Below are 8,742 nucleotides of genomic sequence, written 5' to 3' on the forward strand. Positions count from 1 at the left end.
CCCCTGTCTGCTGAGCAATAAAACACAAAGATGGCAAATGTGACAAGGCAATCATAGGACCGAGAAAAATAAATGGGATGTGGAAAGCAAATGATAGGAAATGAAAGAATACAATGAAATAAATGAATGTGTTAAATATGATCTTTATGGTTGTGATCCTCAAAAGGAAAAATGTTTAAGAAGGTGAGATGAGTCAAGATGATCTTTATGTTCTACATAATCAAATACAACATCATATCATAAAGATCTTAAAGCCACAAAACTCAAGTCAGCTTCACAAGGGGCCACTGCCTACTCTACTGCTTACTACTACTGCTATGGCAGCAGCACTGGGCACAAGGCAGGACAGACCCTGGGCAGGATGTCCATCATTCCCACACACACAGCCAATCAGGACTCTTTGGGGACATGTGGGGAAAACCAAAGTGCCATAAGAAAAACCCTTAGAAACACGGAAAGAACCTGCCAACCCCTAACAGATGGACCCTGGGCAGAGAGGAGAACTGATAAGCTGTGAGGGAGCATCGCTAACTCAGCACTGTGACATCCCAAAAAGAAAGAAAACAATGTGGAAGAAATGGATACTCCTGAGGAAATGCATCCTGACTAACAGAGACTCTGATAAAAGAAGCCTCTCCAGAGCGACGTACTGAGATGATTCGTCATTTCAACTTGCTGATTTGATCCAGCAGAAAGTTTTGAAGTGACAAACCTCTTCTGCTCCCAAGTGTGCAAGGCCACTTTCAGGTCTTATTGAGGTGACATCATCCACCTCTCTGAAACGATCAAGGGCATCCTGTATGTGTTCATCCATCCTAATGTCATCTGGTTAAACCCCAGGATACCCCAGCATCACCAGACCACCCTGTGCTCTCCAGTTCACTGGATGAAGATGTCAAAAGAGGCTCTGATCCTGAACATCTTCACAGTGCCATGTATCGGATTCAGTGCTGCATCTGACTTGTCTGTTCATAGTAGACAGGCTTCAGGGCACACCTTGACACAAGTGTCATTACTCCATATTTACCTTATCATGCCGGTGGGGTCATATTCTTAGTAGTTCTTAATCAATCATCATGCTGATTCTGTATGCCATTCCTTATACCTCACAATTCGGTATTCCACTTTATCCCGTGTGTGTTGTGACCCATCTAAAACCTTAAACTCCTTATATTTTGCTCAATCCTTCCTCCTGGTGATGTTTCACATGTCCACTTGTGTTCATTGTATTGTATTCTACTCTATATGTCAGTTGGTATTTTTCTTTTTTCACGTTTTCCTTCAAGTTCTCTGGCTTTTCTAATAGTTGCATTCCCTCCTATCAGACTGAAACTCGATGAACAGACACCTCCAGATTTTCCTCCATCATCTACACACTTTGACACACCTGCCACATTTGTTTTAGGGGCTCCTCTAAGCCCTGCTTTCCCTCAGGTCAGCTCCACTATTCTGTTTCTCTTTCTAATATTCTTTCAATTTTCTCTAATCAGTCTAATTTAAGACCATTTCTAGATTATCAAACACTGATGAGTGGAGTTTTCCTTTCATGGTTACAAAAGCCAGTAACACCTAAGATGATGTCATTTGTCTGCAGACAACAGACTTACCCCAGTTACCCAAAGGCTTGTCTGTGGCCTGCAATGTCCAACAATTCAAGCAGTGCCTTAGATGGCTTGGTGTCTTTGGTCCGAGTGCAACATCTCTGCCTTATGGACGCCACATTAATGGACCTGCACAGGCCCTACAGGCGGTGGCTGATCTCCCTGCAGAATCAGCTACCAAAGTCAATGGTGGGCGACACTTCAGTCATCTGGACATTTGTCTAGCAGGTGAAGGGACACTTGTGCTGTCACTGACGGTTGATGCTGTCTTTCCATTCCAGATGTGTCTTCAAATCTGACATCTCTGACTGAACATCTTCATCATGAAACAGGTGATTTAGGTCAGACACTCCTTTTCTTATCATGGGAGAACAATGATCGCTGGGTAATAGAGCGGCTCCCAGCATTGGGATGGAAAATGATACAATTCCTTTTTGTCCTTCTGATCGCTTTGTTCTGTATTGGACTTGCTGCCTCTTGTAGCCCTTCATTTTCTTAAAAAAGAGCTGTTGGTCTCGTCCGATGCGAGAGATGGACGTCTGAAGTGGAGCTCCGCTAGCAGTGGTGCTATTTTTCATATTATTTGCTTATTATTCAGAGATATCCTGTATTTATTCAACCCGAGAGGGACCGCTACAGTATATGTAAACACATATAAACATGGCCAACAAGAAGGGGGGTCCGAAAGAATCGAAGACTAAAGCTACATCCAAGCTGCGATCAGCAAGCCCTAGTTCGAGATACGGCCTCTCAGAGACAGACCTGGATCAGATGGGCGAAAGTACAGACTCCTCGGGACCACGGTCCGCTACATCGCCGCTGAGAGCGAAAGGGGGAGCGAAGGTGCGATCGTGAGTGCAGATGTGGATAGCTCGCCGATTGGAGAGGATTACCTGAAACTGGAAAAGACCGGGAGGTCCGCGGCTTCAGTTACGCAATTACGCGGGACTGGAGCAGCGGGACACCGGCTTCAGCAGAGTCTGCTGCTTCATCTACGGCACAAGAAGGCACATTTCAGCTATCTGAACTGAAAGTGTTGCTCGCTGAGCTCAGGCAAGATATAAAGAAAAGCGAGAAGGCTAATGAGAAAGCAACGGCAAAGGCACTTGAGAGACTGAAACAGGAATTAAAACAGGAAATCCAACAGGCAAATGAAAGGCTGCGCCAAGAGGTACAACTTGAACTTCGACAGGTGCTGGGTAAAATCGAAGAGCGCATTGAGAAAAACTCAGTTAAACTGAGCACGCTTGCTGATCGATTGGAGCATCTTAGTGAGACATTCACGAATCGGATCGAAATAGCCGAACATCTAGCTGCCAGTGCCGAGGAAAGAGCAGTAAATGTCAGTTGAATGTAAAAACTCGGAGAAAAACTTGGAGACAGACTGGCTGCTTTAGAAGATGGGAATAGAAGGTATAATGTCAGAATTGAAGGCTTGCGGAGAATCGAGAAAGTTTAAACCCGTGAAATTCGCAACTGAACTTTTTCTAAAATAATCGGGGCGACTTTAAAGCAGAATCTGAGATAGCAGCGGCTTACGCGTCGCTGATCAAACACCGTCAGACCCCGACCAAGATCTTTTATAGTCCGTTTTGAACGATTATCATTTAAGTTAGAGGTGATGGAACTCCTCAGGAAAAAAGGAAGATATTATATATGAAGATTGCCACATTCGCGTCTTCCCTGACTTCTCTCCAGCAACAGCTATCAAACGCCCGCCTTCTATAATATTAAACAGCTGCTACGGCAAGCCAATGTCAAATCGGCCTCCTGTATCCGGCAAAACTGAAAGTGGAATGGCAGGGTCATTTCTATGTTTTCGCTAGCAAGGAGGAGGCAGAAAATGAGTTAAGAAAGCTGATCCGGGACTATTCTGATACATAATTGTGAGTCATGGCGGTAAATGATAAAGCTAGGATTAATAATCTACTGTCTGATCTATTTGTTTTAAAATACGGGTTTTTATCAGCATATATTCTCATATTCTTATATTATTATTACTTACTTATTACTTATCATTACTTAGTATTACTAGGGCGCTAAATGTTTATGTTTTATTGTGCTTAGTTACGTTTTCCTCCTCTTTTTTTTTTTTCTTTTCTAATTATTTCATGTGTACCCTAAATGAGACTGTTCAATATCATACCCTTGGTTTGCTGTTATTGCTATTACTGCATTAAGACTTGTTATGCTTGTTTTGGACACATCTTTAACACCATCACCTGGGTTTATTATCTGGGGATATCATCTTAATGCACTAAAATTGATGAAGATTATATGTATGTGTATGTATGTATATATATATATGTATATATGTATGTATATGTGTGTATATATATATATGTATATATATTAAGTGCAAAATCTTTTTTTTTTTTTTTTTCTTTTCTTTTCCTCTTTTAAAGACTATATTGGTAACAGATATCTCTATCTTTTAACCTTAAAGCGCCACTGCATGGGGGCTTGATGTGCTTTGGACGTGCTCTGTCTCTGGGTATGTCAGAGGACTGGGACTGCATGAAGTGGGTTTTAGCCTCACCTGGGGAGGCAAAAAGGGAGGGTGGGGGTTAAGGGGAAGAGAAAGAGAGCAGGCTTGATCTATATCTAATCTATCATCTCAATCTTTATAATTATAACTATCAACGTAATAATAAGCTGCATGGCAACAACTCTTGGGGAATAGGAAATTAAGACCTAAACTATTTCACTTCCAGTTAAGACTATAATATGACACCAAAACTCAGAATCAGTGTCTCCATGATGGGACAGTTAACCGTAAGCTGGAATGTTAAAGGCCTGAATCACGAATTAAAGAGAAAGAAAGTACTTTCTCACCTAACAGGTCTAAATGCTAAAATAGTATTTTTACAGGAAACCCACTTACTAAGTAAGGATCAGTTCCGGCTGCAAAAGACTGGACTGGCCAAATGTTCCATTCTAGTTTTACAAAGAAAACTAGAGGGGTGGGAATTCTCATACATAGAACAGTACCATTTGTAGCATCAGATGTAGTATTGGATCCTGAAGGGAGATATGTGATGGTCATGGGAGACTTATCTAACTGTAAAATGATTTTGATAAATGTTTATGCACCTAATGTTGATGATAAGGAATTTATACAAAATTTATTTGCATCCATTCCCAATCTGAACACTCATAAACTTATAATGGCTGGGGACTTTAATTGTGTTCTAAATCCACTTTTAGATAAGACTTCCTCCACAGGGGGAACGGCAACTAACACCGCAAAGATAATTACAAAGTTTATAACTGATCACAACTTATCAGATCCCTGGAGGTTTTTAAACCCAAATTCAAGAACATATTCTTTCTACTCACCAGTACATCATTGCTACTCAAGGATTGATTACTTCTTTATAGATAATAACTTCTTGCCTAAGATTAAATCTTGTAAATACGATGCTATTGTTATTTCAGACCATGCTCCGATGATCTTGGAGCTGAAATTACTAAGCCCCATACACTCACCCCGCAGATGGCGTCTCAATCCGCTTCTATTAGCTGACGAGAATTGTACTGAATTTATATCCAAACAAATTGAATTCTTTCTAGAGACAAATACATCCCCTGAGATCTCTGCAGGAATACTCTGGGAAACTCTTAAGGCCTTCTTAAGAGGACAGATTATCTCATATCTTTCCCACAGAAATAAATCCGCGAAGAAAGTAGCAGAGATAAAAGCGAAATTACTAAAATAGATGAAGAACATGCCAGACTACCAAGCGAGACTCTACATAAGAGGAGGCAGGCTCTACATTCAGAATTAAACCTCTTGACAACTAAAGAAACCGAACAACTAATTTACAAATCCAGACATCATTATTATGAACATGGAGAGAAAGCTAATAAGCTTTTAGCGCAACAAATTCACAAGCAAGATGTGCAAGCGCAATCTCGTAATTACTAACACGAATGGAGATAAAATCATCGAACACAAAAATATAATGTACACTTTTAGAGACTACTATAAATCCCTATATACTACTGAGTTTAAAGAAGACAATATACAATCTAATGCATTTCTGGATAAATTACAGATACCACAAATTGACGCTATTAGTGTGGAGGAGCTCGATAAACCTCTGTCATTATCAGAATTACTGGATGCTATAAAGTCACTCCAAGGTGGAAAAGCAGCAGGCCCTGATGGCTACCCTGCAGAGTTTTACAAGAAATTCTCCGCTCAGCTAGCTCCCCTCCTATTAGCAACATTTACAGAAGCCAGAGATAACCAATCTCTTCCACAAACCTTTGCCAAGCACTAATCACTGTCTTCCAAAACAAAATAAGGACTTATTACAATGTGCATCATACAGACCAATTTCACTTCTGAATAACGACGTTAAAATACTCTCTAAAATCATAGCTAGAAGGATGGAGAAAGTGCTCCCTCAGTAATATCACAAGACCAAACTGGATTTATTAGGGGCCGACACTTATCTTCAAATCTTCGACGCCTGTTTAATGTAATATACTCACCAACTAAATCAAACACCCCAGAAATATTATTATCATTGGATGCAGAAAAAGCATTCGACATGATTGAATGGAAATACCTTTTACTATTTTGGAGAAGTTTGGGTTTGGCCCGAACATTTGTGCATGGATTAAATTACTGTATACTAACCCAGAAGCTTCAGTTTGCATCAATAACATTTGCTCAGACTACTTTAAACTAGAGCGTGGCACAAGACAAGGATGCCCTTTGTCACCACTGCTGTTTGCAATTGCCATTGAACCACTGGCAATACATTGTCGAAATACTGATCAGATAAAGGGGATTAGCAGAGAAGGACTGGAACAGAAAATCTCATTATATGCAGATGACATGGTACTGTATATATCGGACCCAGAAAATTCTGTGCCTGCAGTCTTAGCAGCACTCACAGAATTTCAAAAGCTCTCTGGTCTCAGAATTAATCTGAATAAAAGTGTACTCTTTCCGTGAATTCGCAAGCATATAATATTAGATTAGACACCCTTCCTTTTATCATTGCAGAACAGTTTAAATACCTCGGGTAAACATCACAAGTAAACATAAAGCTCTTTATCAACAAAATTTCGTCGTCTGTATGGAAAAAATTAAACAAGACTTGCATAGATGGTCAACCCTTCATCTCACACTAGCTGGAAGAATTAACACTGTTAAGATGAATATTCTTCCTAAGCTCCTTTTTATTTCAAAACATACCAATATACATTAATAAATCGTTCTTTAAGCAATTAGATTCAACAATAACCTCATTTATTTGGAATTCTAAACATCCACGCATCAAAAGAGCGACCTACAAAGACAAAAGGCAGAAGGCGGCATGGCTCTACCTAACTTCCAGTTTTATTACTGGGCGCAAATATACAGTCGATAAGAACCTGGACACAAATAGAAGAACATACACAGGCATGGACCGCAATAGAAGTAAAATCCTGCAGTACTTCTTTGTATTCCTTGCTTTGTGCTCCAATAAACACACGTTATCGGCAATACACTAATAACCCAATTGTGCTCCACTCACTTAGAATCTGGAACCAATGTAGAAAGCATTTTAAGACGGAGAAGCTTCTTTCTGTGGCACCCCTGCAAAAGAACCACCTCTTTCAACCCTCACAAACATATGCAGTTTTAATATCTGGAAAAATTTGGAATTAACTTGCTTAGAGATCTTTATATAGACAACGTCTTTGCATCCTATGAACAATTACATTCCAAATTTAACATTCCAGCTACAAATTTCTTTCACTATCTTCAAATCAGGAACTTTGTTAAACAGAACCTTCCAGATTTTCCTCATCTTGCACCCTCATCCACGCTGGAAAAATTATTGCTCAATTTCAAGGAGTTAGACTCCATCTCTACAATATATAAAATCCTTTTACAATCCCTTCCTTTCAAAGATCCAAGAGGACACTGGGAAAATGACCTCTCAATTAATATATCAGAAAAGGAGTGGAAAGTAGCAATGCAGAGAATTCACTCAAGCTCCATATGCAAAGCATACAATTATACAACTCAAAATTATATATCGAGCACATCTGTCTCGACTAAAACTCTCAAAATGTTTCCAGGGCATGATCCAACCTGTGAACGCTGCAAAAGCCCCAGCCTCACTAGGTCACATGTTCTGGGCCTGCTCCAAATTAACATTATTCTGGACAAAAATTTTTAATTACCTCTCAGACAGTCTTGGACTCACAATCCCTCCTAACCCATTAACAGCTGTGTTTGGGGTTCTTCCAGAGGGTCTTAAAGTGGAGAAAGACAAACAAATTGTGATTGCATTCACTACACTGTTGGCACGCAGACTTATTCTGATAAACTGGAAGAACCCAAACTCTCCTCTTTTAAGTCAGTGGGAAACTGATGTGTTATATTATTTAAAATTGGAAAAAATCAAATACTCAGTTAGAGGATCTGTGCAGACTTTTTCAAAACATGGCAGGATCTAATCAGTAATATTTTGAAATGATTTTATAAAGCACAGAGAATTTGTTGATTTAGGTATTTTTAAAAGCCTTAAATTTTACACCGCTTGGCTTGCTCTCTCTCTCAAGGGTGGGGATCGATCTGTTCTTAGCATAATTCTTTTTTTTTGTAAAACTTGATTGCTATGTATTGATTGTAATAAAATTAATAAAAAAAAAAAAAAAAAAAAAAAAAGAGCTGTTCTTAGCAATATGCCGCCTGTTGCTGCTCCTCTTATCCACTCTACTACCTCATCACCTCTACTTTAAACTGATGTTTAAGACTCTTTATCTGCTCTATGGGTTCTTCCATATTTTAAATGAACAACACCTTAAACTGATAATCCTTTGGATAAAAAGGAAGGAAATGTGCAGCTGAAAGGCCTGATGCTGATGTCAAAAGAGGAGCATCAGAAGCATTGCATTATGGGATAGATGTCATTTTTTGGAATTCTGAACTGTTCCTCCTTTTTGTCCATCTACAAGGTCAGCCTCTACTGGTTTACCTGACTTACCTACTAGATAGTACTGGTTTTAACTGGGATTGGAGGTTAGACTACATTACTCATTAGGTGTACTTTTAAGGTTCAGCCTTACCATTGTGTATTTAAGCCTCAGGTTCACCACTTTCTTAAACTCGGTTCTCATCTGGGATTCCAGG

General features: G+C 39.6%; 1 protein-coding gene across 3 annotated transcripts in view; it reads right to left on the reverse strand.

The window, feature by feature from the left end:
• LOC120521855 (NACHT, LRR and PYD domains-containing protein 12-like) overlaps positions 1-8,742 on the reverse strand; it is a 1,152,437-nt gene that overhangs the window by 155,107 nt on the left and 988,588 nt on the right. The gene's annotated exons all lie outside the window — the stretch shown is intronic.

The sequence above is a fragment of the Polypterus senegalus genome, chromosome 2, assembly GCF_016835505.1.
Source record: "Polypterus senegalus isolate Bchr_013 chromosome 2, ASM1683550v1, whole genome shotgun sequence".
In the NCBI taxonomy this organism is placed as follows: Eukaryota; Metazoa; Chordata; class Cladistia; order Polypteriformes; family Polypteridae; genus Polypterus; species Polypterus senegalus.